Source organism: Paramormyrops kingsleyae, chromosome 18 (assembly GCF_048594095.1).
Source record: "Paramormyrops kingsleyae isolate MSU_618 chromosome 18, PKINGS_0.4, whole genome shotgun sequence".
In the NCBI taxonomy this organism is placed as follows: Eukaryota; Metazoa; Chordata; class Actinopteri; order Osteoglossiformes; family Mormyridae; genus Paramormyrops; species Paramormyrops kingsleyae.
In genome coordinates, this window is record NC_132814.1 from 3,242,361 (window position 1) to 3,256,112 (window position 13,752).

Sequence of the window (13,752 nt, forward strand, 5' to 3'; positions counted from 1 at the left end):
ACCCGACGCAGTCCGTTAAAAGCGATAAAAAGAGCGGAAAATCCACTTGATCTTAGCCAAAAGGCCGAGAAGCGATACCCACAAATTGCGCCCCGCCGGGTGCCGGCATGCGGGATGCCGACGGAGCTGGCGCGGCTCAGCCCTCACCAGCCCCTCTGGCAGGTGTCGCCCGGAGAGTCCACGCGTGATCCAGGGAAACCACAGCCGCGCCACCGGGCAGCTAACGCCAGCCGCTAAGCCGGGCCCAGTCTTCCTTTGACAGCAGCAGTGCAGCTCTGCTTGGGCAGAGCCTCCAAAAATACCATGAACTCATCGCTATCCCTCTCCACGGAAATCTTTAGTAAAAGATTATTCAAAAGGCAAAGATGACATCATGCCTTACCTCAGCACAGCTGTCCACCGCACAAACAGCGTGTCACCTTCCTTTAAAAAAAAAAATTTAAAAGAAAAACGGCGGGAAACGGGGGCCACGCACAGACAGGGCCCCCCCCTCACAGCACTCAGTCTATTAGTCACTCACTCACTCACTCAGTCAGTCAGTCAGTCAGTCAGTTCTGCTTTTCAACAACAGGGGGCAGTAGAGGTGCACCATTCCCAGAAGCACTGCAATACCGGGTCGATGCGTGGAGCGGACAGGGCAAGCCCCACTTCCGGCTCCTTGTTCCAAAAATCCGTTTAATATGTGGTCCCCTCCATGGGGGACGTATCAGATATTAAACTGATAAGAACAGATTTTTTTTTTCTTTTTTTTTTTCACCAGTCAGAGTGGGATTCCCGTCGCTTCATCAACTCGGCCAACCTTCACTCATCATTCCGGCTATTTCAAATTCAAATTACAATTTTTATTTCAATCAATAAAATATTAAAATTATAATCTCCTCTAAGAGGAACTCAAACAAGACATTAACACACCATTAAAATTCAGCCCATATCAAAGTTTAAAATTTAAATATAAAATATATAAACCACAACAGACAGTCAATAAATAAGCAAATGTTAATCACAAAAAACCGTTGAGTGTCAGTGGTTATTTTTAAAATCACACCCCAGGCTTAAAATCCCATTACAATGGGTTTCCGACCCTTGTGAACTTTATAGTGTGACACTGGGAAAAAACATTAACGCACCACCAAGAAAAGCACAGTATAAGGTGCATGCGTTCACAACTCACGTGCCACACCGACCTTCCTGGATGGAGCTCGTACTCACCAAAATGTTAGTGGGGCTATGGCCGCAGAAGGCCCTTCCACCTTTCCTTGGCCTCGTGGTAGCCCCACTGGATGATGTCCCGCTCCATCCTGAAATCCAAGTCCGCCACAATCTTTCGATATAATCCACAGGCCCTCAAATCTGCCCCTTTATGGATGAGTGCCGACCTAGCATTCCAAAGTTCTCGTTTGGTAATGCTGATCAGCAGCCACATCCAGGGCGGGAAGGGAGTCTGAGGACCTTGGGGCCACCCCATCTTCACCTTATCATAGGACAACACAAACTGCGGGTCTAGTTTCCTGCACAGGCCTTGCACTGATCTCCAGACCTCCCTGGCATACCCACAGTCCCAAAAGGCGTGCCTGAGGGTCTTCTCCTCTGAGCACTCGGGACGTGGGCAGCCTGAGTGTCTGGTCAGCGTGTGCCTGTACAGTACATCCCTGACTGGCAGCTTACCATGCACACACTGCCAGTTCAGGTCCTGCAGCCGGTTATCCAACCCCTTGGGCTGGATCCTGGTCCAGGTGTCCTTCTCCAGGCCCAGCACAGCACGGGTTCCCCTCTTCACCAACACAGCCCGATACAGGGCTCGGTGCCTGGTGAGGGTCCCTGGGGGGAGACCTGCCGGAAGAGACTTACTCCACTTAATAGCATGGTGATAGTGGGTCGGCAGCGTCTCTGCCTTGGGCCCGGCGTTGGACCACGACGTCAACAGACGTCTCATGGGCAGGGCCAGCCACAAGTGAACAAAATACTGGTGGGGGTGTTCTAGGGGAGCCACCAGACGTGCACAGATCTGGGAGAAGAACAGGCAGTCAAGCTTGAGAGGGAAGTCAGGAACATCCCTCCCCCCACTGTTCTTTCCAAGGTACATCACTTCCCTCCTCACATACTCATACCTGCCGCCCCAAACAAGGTTAAACACATCCTTAGTTAGGCATCTCCGCATGAAGCGGGGCATGGGGAACACATGGGCGAGGTAGAGGAGGGTGGGAAGGATATCAACCTTCAAGGCGAGAACCTTACCCAGGAAGGACAGGGACCTGGCCTTCCACATCCCTATCTTCCGCCTGGCGATCGTCAAACGCTCTTCCCAGTTTACCCGGGCAGCACCGTTCGAAAGAAAGTTAACCCCCAACACCTTGAGAGGGCCGTCGCAGAGAGTGAGCCCCCCCGGGACGTCCTCTCTCGCCTTCCAGCTGCCAAAGTACTTGACCACCGACTTGCTAAGGTTAAGTGCAGCCCCGGAGGCCTTCCCGAACGCCTGCACCAAGCCCAGGGCGTGACCGAGCGCATGGTCCGAGCACACAAACAGAGTGGTATCGTCTGCGTACTGGGCCAGCTTAACCGTCAGGCCCCCACTCCCTGGCAGGATCAGGCCGTCGATACCTGGATGGGCATGGATGGCGCTCACCAGAGACTCTATATACAGAGCGCAGAGGAGGGGGGAGAGAGGGCAACCCTGCCTCACTCCACTTGACTGGGGAACCCAATCACTGAGGGAACCATTAATCGACACATGGCTACCAACCTCAGTATACAGTGCATGAACCCATCCCAAGAACTTAGGCCCAAAACCTAGCCTGCTCAATACCCCAAACAGGAAGCAGTGGTCCACTCGGTCAAACGCCTTCTCCTGGTCCAAGCTAACGAGTGCCAGAGGGACATTCCTGTCCTCAGCCCAGGCGATCGCGTCCCGAATTAAATGTAAATTCCAAGTCGCAGTTTGACCCGGGACCCCGCAAGTCTGGTCACTATGGACCAGGTGGGTCATGGCCTTTTTTAGGCGCTCAGTTAGGGTCTTTGCTATGATCTTTGCATCTACGCAAAGCATTGTCAGGGGTCTCCAGTTGCCAAGTTCGGCACGATCGCCCTTCTTGTACAAGAAAGACAAGACCCCTGACCGCATGCTCTTGGTGAGCATGCCCTGACGCTGCATGTCCTCAGCCACTTCTAGCAGCTCCGGCCCGAGGACTTCCCAAAACGTGCAGTAGAATTCCACGGGGAGTCCATCGAGACCAGGAACTTTGCGCCGGTTCATTTTGCCTAGCACCTCAGTCAGCTCGGCTAGAGTGAAGGGGGCATCTAAGCTGTCCCTTGCCTCACTGGGAAGACTAGGTTTGAGTTTGGATAAAAACTGCTCCCCTAGCTCAGGATCGGTCTCCCTTTTCTTAAAAAGGTCACCGTAAAAACATTTAGCAACCTCCAGCATCCGGGCCGAATCGGAGACCAGGTTGCCTCCTTGGTCCCGGAGGGCAGTGAAACACTTCTCCTCCCGGGCCTGTTTCACCTTATTAAAGAAGAAGGCTGTACATTTTTCATTCTCCTCCCTTTCCAAAGCCCTGGCCCAAAACAAGGAGGCCGCAGCCGATTGCTCGTGCAGGCCCTTCAGCTTAGCTTTGGCTGCCTGCACCTCCTCAAAGTTAAAAGCCCCTCCGTTGTTGTGGCGGGCATACTCCCTCTGCAGCCTGGTCTCTAGCCTTTGGATTTCGTAAAGCCTTTTAGCTTTACGCTGGCCGCAATAGTGGATAGCTAGAGCTCTAACCCTCTCTTTTACACTCTCCCATCATGCGACCGTGGAGATGTAGGCTGCCTTACAGCCCCGCCACGCAGTAAAATGATCCAGGAAGAGAGACCTAAAGTCTCTCTTTTCTAAGATCTCCACGTTCAGCTTCCAATAGCCCCTCCCGAAGGTAGGGGCATCAATGGAAACTGTGGCCTTGACCGATGTATGGTCCGAGTACCACCGTGGAGACCTCAAAACCTTCCTAAAAACAACAGAGGGCGAAGCTAAATTATAATCAATACGGCTGCTGGCCCCACGACTGTTGTGCCAGGTATGGCCCGGATCTGTGGGGTTGCACGTTTTAAAACCATCAGAGAGGTTGATGCTGCGGATCAAATTCCTAAAATGTTTAGTGCTGACACCCCCTTTCTCTTCTAAAAAAGTATTGAAGTCCCCTCCTAAAATTATGTGTCTATTAGTGACACAAAACTGGGCCAGCTCTTCAAAAAGCGCAATGCGGGACGAGGCCTCCACTGGAGCGTAAACGCACATCGCCCGGATGTGCTGACCTCTCCAGGTGGCGTCCACTCCCAAAACCCTTCCCTGCACTACAGTGAAGGTACTCACATTCTCAAAGGCCCGGTCACCAAGAAGGATGCCGACGCCTGAAGAGTGGACACCACCAACGCTCCAGCAGGACTTACCCCTCTTCCACGCTTGTGAGAAAAGAGTCACGTCCCGCTGGTCCCTGAGGTGGACTTCCTGCAGGAAACAGAGATTGAAAGGGGAGGATGTCAGTTCATCAAAGACCGCGGCCCTTTTGACTGGGTTCCTCAACCCTCTGGCATTAACAGTAAAAATTTTTAAATCAGCCATGGGAGGATTAAAATAAGAATAAAACAATAAGAAATTAAAACCATAAAAAATTAAAAACTATAAAACCAGCTATTAAGACCCCTGTTCCCCCTCCCCACTCATGCCCAGAATTTTCCCCAGCATTGAGTCCTCCAGGTAGGCCTGGTCGTTCGGTGACCCCTCCAGGCCCGAAAAAGTAATGTCCTCCTGGGGAAGGGCTGGGGACAACATTGACAGATTCCAACTTATGTCTTCCGTTTTGGGGGTGGGGGGGCGATACGACCTGTACAGGGGCCTCAGCCGGGGGCGCCGCCTCCTTGGGGGTACCTGTTGGCTCCTCTGCTTCCTTCCTCGTCTTCTTGGTCTTGTCCTTGGGGTCACCCTTCTTCTTCCTTTTGGTGACCCCGGCCTGGGCCTGCGGGGACTGCCCAGCCTGAGCCCGGGACCCCTCAGCCCCCACCGGGGTCTTCACTGGGGACCTGGCCGCTTCTTCCTGGGCCCCCACTGACATCTCCTGAGGCCCCGCTGGCTTTGGGGCAGGGAACAGTTCCCGATCCAACACTTGCCTCACCTGCCCACCACCTGCCAGAACACCCGCATAGGAGCGCTGGGGGCAGACACGGGCCAGGTGCTCCTCACTGCTGCAGTGGCGACAACGTTGGGGGCCCTTACAGTCCTTGGCCATGTGCCCGGGCTCAAGGCAGTTACGGCACTTAAGGTCAGGGCAGTCCTCCGCCTTGTGTCCGTGGCCCTGGCATGACCGGCAGAAGGTAGGCTGTCCAGTGTAGAACAGGTACCCCCTGTTGGGCCCGATGGAAATGTAGGCTGGGGGATGAAGATATCCCCCCTTTCCATCCAGCCACAGTCGCACCTGGAACTGGCGGCCCCCATTCCACACACCCAGCTCATCCCGGACGTCTCTGTGTCCCGGTAAGACCTCAACATATTTAGTGAGAAAACGGCAGACGGCCTCCGCAGACAGGGTTGAACACATGCACCGTTACCACCCGCTTGTCCGTAAACCACAAAGGCTCGACAGAGTACATATTCAAGAGCGGGTGGTCGGACTTGCTCCGCTCCAGCACCCTCCGGTATGCCTCCTCAGAGGCCAAGGTAACAACTAGAAACCTCTGGGGATGGTTCCTCTGGACGCAGATCAGGTCCTCCAGCTTAAGGCCCAGCACACCAAAGACAACCTCCTGGATGAAAAAGACCCTGTCATGAAACTGGGCCTCTCCATCCAGGTTTCTCCAATGGAACCGGGCCGTATTAAGCAGGACGCCACCTACCACCGGACCCGAGGAGGGGGTTGTCCCGGCCACTGGAACCGCCGCTGGGGTCGTCGCTGCCGTTCTGAAAGCCGTAGCCGCCATCCTCCAGCTGGGGTGCTCCGGCATCAGCCGTCCCACTCGGAGTGGAGCAAGGCGCAGTGTTCCAGAGGTCCTTCCGCCGGAGTCCAAGACGAGCTGAGCATAAAAACTAGACTAAAAAACAAAATAAAAACTGAATAAAAACAAACAAAGGCTGAAAAACACTAAAAAGGATACCAAGGTTACCAAGGGGGGGGCCCTGTCTCTGCGTGGCCCCCGTTTCCCGCCGTTTTTCATTTTTTGTTATTTCTTTTTTTTTTTTAAAGGAAGGTGACACGCTGTTTGTGTGGTGGACAGCTGTGCTGAAGTAAGGCATGATGTCATCTTTGCCTTTTGAATTTTCCCTCATGTTTGTTAAAATGATTGCTGTTTTTTGAGAGGACAGGAGGACAGGGAGGAGTCGGGGCCCCGAGGCCGGCGGCTGCGACGCCCCTGGGCATTCTACTCTGAGCGGGGGCGTCACGCACGCCCGGCTAACAGCGACCGGCTAAGCGGCGGCCCCATATCGACTCGGGTCTCTCTTCATCCTGTATAAATCTTTCGCCTTTTACTAAAGATTTCCGTGGAGTGGGATAGCGATGAGTTCATGGTATTTTTGGAGGCTCTGTCCAAGCAGAGCTGCACTGCTGCTGTCAAAGGAAGACTGGGCCCGGCTTAGCGGCTGGCGTTAGCTGCCCAGTGGCGTGGCTGTGGTCTCCCTGGATCATGCGTGGACTCGCCGGGCGACACCTGCCAGAGGGGCTGGTGAGGGCTGAGCCGCGCCAGCTCCGTCGGCATCCCGCATGCCGGCGCCCAGTGGGGTCAATTTGTGGGTATCGCTTCTCGGCCTTTTGGCTAAGATCAAGTGGATTTAGTACTCTTATCACTTTTAACGGACTGCGTCGGGTTTTTAGGAGAAAGGCACGGTGACCCTAATGCGTGACCAGTAGGTGGCTTGACCGCCGCTGCCACGGGGCGACCCGTGCCTTCCTTTTAGCCTTTTATCCCTGCTTTTATTTTCGTTTTTATTAGGCTGGGGATCCCGCAGTGGCTGGTGGCCTATCCGCCACCCTGCTGGGTGAACTGGTGTTTTTATTTTTTAGGTGCTTTTATAGTTTAGTGTTCCTTGGCTCATCCCGGATTGGCGGACGGCGGCAGGACCACGGCGGATGTCGGGACCACGGCGGCAGGAGGACTCTGCTCCAGGAATGATGTCGGTGGACCATCCCGGATGTCGATGGAGCTGCTAGGAAGCCCTTCAGCGGGCCGTGGCTGGTAGTAGGCGGTGGCCTGCGTAATACCGCCCGGTTCTGCTGGAGGGCCGAAGGGGAGGTGGGCACCTTCCCCCACCGCCTGGCCTTCATCCGGGAGGTGGCCTTCGGGGAGCTGCGTGCAGCGAAATGGCCCCTTCCAGTTCTTCGAGGTCACCCTGTTGTTACGATCCAGTCTAGGGTTGGACCGCAACAAAGTGAAAGGGAAGGAGGGATTGGGGAGGACAGGACAACTAGGGCTAGGAGAAGGGAACACGGGACACAGAGGGAGTTTTTTTTTTTTTTTTTTTTTTTATAGTTTTTCACAAACACAGTACAAACACTAGGTGTAACGAACGTCAGGAGTGACAAAGGCCAAAGAAACAAACAAAAGCACATCTACCGAGTAACCCAAGCTGAACTACCTAAGGGAACACAAAGAAAATGGTGAAACGAAACAACAATGCCTAAATCTATCTCCCTGACCAAACAAACAATAATCCCCACGTTAACGAATAAACAAAAAGGCAGACACTCCCTACACACCTAGTGAAACACGAAACACCAAGCCGAGGCAAAGGTATCAAAAGGGAAAACCAAGAGGCGAAGTCAAAACACAGGCGAAAGTCCAAAACCAGTCAAGCAATCAGAAACCAAGGCGAAAGTACAAATAAGGGCGAGGCGAGAATCGAAAGTCAAGGGCAAAACAGTCATACACAATCAATCAATCAATAAAGCAAAAGCGAACAAAGAGCGAGCTAGCAGGCGAGAAGCAAGTAGCGGGCGACGAAGCGACGATCTCTTCAGTCGATGAACCGGAAACGGCTCCGAGGGCAAGGGAGGCGGGGCAGGTCCAGAGGGCGGAGTCGAGGGGGCGGCTGACCAATCGGCGAGTGGGCAGGACGTCCGAAGGACCTGCAGGCATCCTCCGAAACTTACGGCACATATCCCTTACGGCACGTAACACCCCCCCCCCACAAGAGTGAACCCACACGGTTCACTAACAGACACAGACCCCAAAACAAAACCCACATAATAAACACAAGAAAACAAACAGAGCACGAACGTGGTGAAGAATTTAATTAGGCTCTTCACAATCACAGGAGTCCGAAGACTACGTATGGGTATAGCTTCCAGGTAGCGAATTGCAGCACACATTACGGTGAATAAATAACAATTACCCGAGCGAGTCTTCGGCAACGGGCCGACAGTCTATAATGACATGTTCAAAGGGTTCTCCGAATACAGGGATGGGACGTAACGGGGCAGGTGCAATTATCTGATTTGGCTTACCCACAGCCTGGCAGACATGACAAGTTTTACGGTAGTTTTTCCACATCCGAATTAACTCCCGGCCAATAGAAATACTGCAACACACGGGACAATGTTTTCCGGATACCGAGGTGACCTGAACACAGGTGATCATGAGCTAAGGACAAAACATAATCACGGTACAATCGCGGGACTACCACCTGGAACACCGTAGCCCACTCAAAAGGTGAGTCTGGTGGGGACCACTGTCGCATAAGGATCCGATCGCGAAAGAAGTATGCTGTGGGGTGCTCCTTTACGTCCGGCTTGTCCATGGCAGAGACACGACAGGGTTCCAATGAAGGGTCCTCTTTCTGAGCCGAGATCAGTGCATCCCTAGTGGAGGGAACTTCAGGGGAGATAAAGTTATCAGGAACCGGGGCCACAGACTCAATTTTCAAAGGTTTGTCCAACACTGGCACGGACATGAACGTGTCCTCGAGGTCAATGTCGGCGAGCTGACGCCGCTGTGCACGAGTAAGCACACACGCAGGAAACACCGTCGGGTGTTCCAGTGCCACATCATTTTCACAGAGCACAGGGTCCGGAACGACTTCGGGTAGAGGAACGATTCTCTTCCCCGCTATGTCATTCCCAAGAATAAACGTAATGCCTGGGACAGGTAACTGGGGCTGGACAGCTACTCGCACGTATCCCGAGAAATCGGGAGTACACAAATAAACGGTGTGCAGGGGAACTCCAGCCACACACAAATCGATTCCCTGCACCAACACATCCGTACCACAGTACGTTTCGTCACATAGGGGAATAACTCCTTCCACCATGAAGGACTGAGCGGCTCCCGTATCCCGCAGGATAGTCACAGGGTGCCGAGCATCAGTCACACTGAGCAAAACCGAACCAGTAAATACAAATGGTTCAAAAGCAGCGTCGATACGAGAGGACGAGGGTGAAGAACTGTTGGGGCAGGCAGCAACATTCACTTTTCTGGTTGCTGTACGAGCTTCCTTGCGCTTTAATGCAGGGCACACAGAAGTGATATGGCCCACCTCATGGCAGTAAAAGCACTCGCGTTTCTCCACGGGTGGTGGAGCCGATGCTGACGAGGGGGAGGATACAACTGGACGAGTTTTACGAGGCAAAGGAATCGGAGCAAATACAGTTTTGTGGGTCAAAACGAATTCGTCAGCGAGGGTGGCAGCTTCAGTTAGCGAAGTGACCTTTTGCTCATTCAGGTACACTACCACTCGATCAGGAACACAGTTCTTAAATTCCTCTAACAAGACCAGTTCCTTAAGCTGGTCGAAGGTAAACACACCACTAGCGCCGCACCACTTATCAAACAAGATGGCTTTCTCGCGTGCGAACTCCACATATGTTTGGCTGGCGGATTTGGGAAGCTTTCGAAAGTTCTGCCGATAAGCTTCCGGCACTAACTCATAAGCACGAAGCACAGTAGCCTTCACAATGTCGTAATCCAGGCTCTGCTCTAACGCGAGAGCCGAACAAACCTCCTGTGCCTTACCCACAAGCTTACATTGCAGTAACAATGACCAAAGGTGTTTGGGCCAGTTCAATGTCATAGCAATGCGCTCGAAAATGGAAAAGTAGGCGTCTACCTCATTTTCCCGAAACACAGGAACAAGACCGATGTGTCGGCTCACATCAAAGCTCGATCTACCAATTTCCGGGGAGACAGGCGAGCTCAAGGGAGACCGGGGACTGGGTCTAGGAGCGTCTTGGGCGTCAGCCTGGTCTCGGGCGGAGCGAGCTGCGGGTGGAGGCGTACCTTGTGTGGGTGCTTTACGCGGAAGAGGCATCGGTTTTTGGTCGCCCATGCTCATCCGACGTAACTCCAGCTCCTTCTCAGCCTCCATCGCCATAGCCCAGACACGGAGTAGCTGAGCCTGGTACTCCTGTCTCTTAATCTCAAGCTCTAACTCCCGTAACTTAATTGTCAGCAGTAGGTCCTCCCTGGTTGAGTGGGGATCTCCAAGATCCATGCGGTGTCCACTCCCTGGATCGTCGCTGCTGGCCTCCGCTACAGCAGACATCCGAACCGGGGTGGCAGCAACACTAGGGGATCCACCCAACTCAGGCAGTATACCTTGCTGAACCAATTCATCGAGCAAAAATTTCTTAACGACCCGCTTGGAAGCCTCAGCGGGAACCAAAATGTTAAAGAAGTCTGTAGCAGATCATCCTTGCGGCACACATCAAATTGTTCGAGTGTGGGGTAAAGGGTGAACGCAACAAGGTCGAATTGGGCCATCACGATTACTGCAATTACCACAACACCCCCCCCCCCACAAAAAAAAATCTGCCAGACAAGCACGAAAAGGAAAGAAGGAAAGGACGAGCCCCCAATTTTGTTACGATCCAGTCTAGGGTTGGACCGCAACAAAGTGAAAGGGAAGGAGGGATTGGGGAGGACAGGACAACTAGGGCTAGGAGAAGGGAACACGGGACACAGAGGGAGTTTTTTTTTTTTTTTTTGTTTCACAAACACAGTACAAACATTAGGTGTAACGAACGTCAGGAGTGACAAAGGCCAAAGAAACAAACAAAAGCACATCTACCGAGTAACCCAAGCTGAACTACCTAAGGGAACACAAAGAAAATGGTGAAACGAAACAATGCCTAAATCTATCTCCCTGACCAAACAAACAATAATCCCCACGTTAACGAATAAACAAAAAGGCAGACACTCCCTACACACCTAGTGAAACACGAAACACCAAGCCGAGGCAAAAGGTATCAAAAGGGAAAACCAAGAGGCGAAGTCGAAACACAGGCGAAAGTCCAAAACCAGTCAAGCAATCAGAAACCAAGGCGAAAGTACAAATAAGGGCGAGGCGAGAATCGAAAGTCAAGGGCAAAACAGTCATACACAATCAATCAATAAAGCAAAAGCGAACAAAGAGCGAGCTAGCAGGCGAGAAGCAAGTAGCGGGCGACGAAGGGACGAAGCGGCGATCTCTTCAGTCGATGAACCGGAAACGGCTCCGAGGGCAAGGGAGGCGGGGTCAGGTCCAGAGGGCGGAGTCGAGGGGGCGGCTGACCAATCGGCGAGTGGGCAGGACGTCCGAAGGACCTGCAGGCATCTTCCTAAACTTACGGCACGTAACACTTACGGCACGTACCCGAAACTTACGGCACATATCCCTTACGGCACGTAACCCAAACTTACGGCACGTAACACTGTCCACTGACGAGAGCTACAGCAGGGTCCTGGAGCGGAGCAAGGAAAGGGCCCAGCACCCTCTCCTGGGACGGTATACCATTGAGCCGCTGTGGTGGCCCGACAAGCGGGTAATAACTGTGCACTGTTTTAACCAGCATGTGACCACCGTGGCCGTCCACCTGTTTTTAAACAAATATGTGGAACTTCTTCCTGGCCACAAGGACATTCGGGATGAGCTGGGGATCTGGACTGGCCGACACCAGTTCCAGGCCCACCTGCGCCCGGACGCTAATGGAGCGGGCGGTTTTAGCCATCCCCCAGCCTATTTTAACTTGCAGGGTAACAAGGCTTACTTGTTTTATTCTGGACAGCCTCCCTTCTGCCGACAGTGCCACAGTTTCGGACACACTCTGGAGGGATGTGCCAACCTGCGCTGCTGCAATTGCCTGGAGTCGGGGCACATGGCCAGGGACTGCAAGGGCCCCCATCGCTGTATCCACTGTAACGGTGAGGACCATCCAAGGTTATTATCGTCAACAAAAACGAACAAAATAACGAAAACTAGAATTGAAAAAACATTTTCATTAACTGAAATAAATAAAAACAACAATTAAAAGAAAAAACGATAACTAACTATAATGTCATGAATGCCGGCGGCTTGGGCACAGGAGCGTGGCATGGTGCAGGCACAAAAAAGGGTGGACGACCCACTGGCGGCTCCAGGAACACAAAAACGGGGTTTATTAAACAAAACTGAAAACACTATAAACACAACTAAACCAAAAAGACCACAAGGGGTCAAAAACAGAAAGGGGATTAAATAAGACTAAATAACAAAAACCGAATACACGCAGAACACTGAAAATATCAAAACCATCAACCAACTACAATCATAGACATAGACAATGAACCACTAGTGAACTAAACACAGGCAGGAACTTAAATAGGAACACTGAACAGAGTAACGAGGCAGCAGGAGTGAGACAAGCAATTAACCAATTGGGGAAGGTGCAGGACAACGAGCAATCAGGAAAACACACAAGGGCAGGCACAAGAACAGGAAACAGGTGGAACTAATTAACTCAGGGAACTGGGATGGGAAAACTAAGACTGACAAAGAAGGAAACAGCATCTATACTAGGGGAATAACAGACAGGTAGAAACACGAGCAGGGGCACATAGAACTGAACCAAATACAAATCACAGGAACTAGAAAAACTTATACCAAAAAACACTGGGAATTAAACAGGTAAAAACACAGGCAAGGGCACAAGGAACAAAACCAAAATATAAAAACAGGAGGTGGCAGGATTCGAACACAGGACAGAAGGGTACTCAGACAATCACATGCTCAACACGTTGAGCCATGTGGCTAGACAGGTAACAGGGGAGAACAAAGACTAACACAAAGAACAGGATGACCAGCAGCACCTGCTGGTCAAACAGGGAAGGGACATGGAAGGACCACAGCAGGGGCTGACCCTGACATATAACTGTATTGTGCGTTGACAAAACTAACTAAAACGTACTGAAATTATAGATGAAATGTCCTTTGTTTTCATCTTTGTCAATTTATTTATGTCGATTTATTTCGCTCTAGCAGTTTTACGTGAGCTGGCAGCACCGTACGGCACCTCTCTGTCCGTCACTTCTTGTTTACAGTCGGCTTTTGCTCACCGCGTTACCTGGAAAAATAGCGACGACAAAAGTTGGGAGAAGGCGGCAGAGTCCTATCTGGAATTTCTTTGACTATGACAGCGAGACAGTTAAGAGCAGGTGCATTGTAGAAACAGGTGACAAAATCTGAAAGTCCACTTGAGAAGCTCGCATAAGACGGCTAATCGCGAGTACCTTGACCAAGTAGCCTCTCTGATTAGCTCCCCCGAAAGAGAAGCAACATCACGGCCAGGTAGCACCGGGAAGGAGGGGACAACCATAATGAACTGCTTTCACCGACTACCAAACAGCTGCTGGTTAGTAAATACGCAGGAACACCACAAGACTTCATTTCCTTTTTGTTTACAATATTGGACGTATGGTTAACATAGAAAAGCAAAGCACATCAGCATCAAGCCCCCGGGGGAGACCCAGGACACGCTGGAGAGACTATATGTCTCGGTTGGGCTG

At 52.0% G+C, this 13,752-nt stretch overlaps 2 non-coding genes across 2 annotated transcripts; one reads left to right on the forward strand and one right to left on the reverse strand.

The window, feature by feature from the left end:
- Positions 1–578: 578 nt before the first annotated feature.
- Positions 579–772, reverse strand: LOC140579956 (U2 spliceosomal RNA). Its single transcript, XR_011983748.1, has one exon. It is a non-coding gene; the product is annotated as a U2 spliceosomal RNA (small nuclear RNA).
- A 5,674-nt stretch (positions 773–6,446) lies between these two features.
- LOC140580255 (U5 spliceosomal RNA) lies at positions 6,447–6,560 on the forward strand. The gene has a single exon (XR_011984014.1). It is a non-coding gene; the product is annotated as a U5 spliceosomal RNA (small nuclear RNA).
- The last annotated feature ends 7,192 nt before the right edge of the window (positions 6,561–13,752 follow it).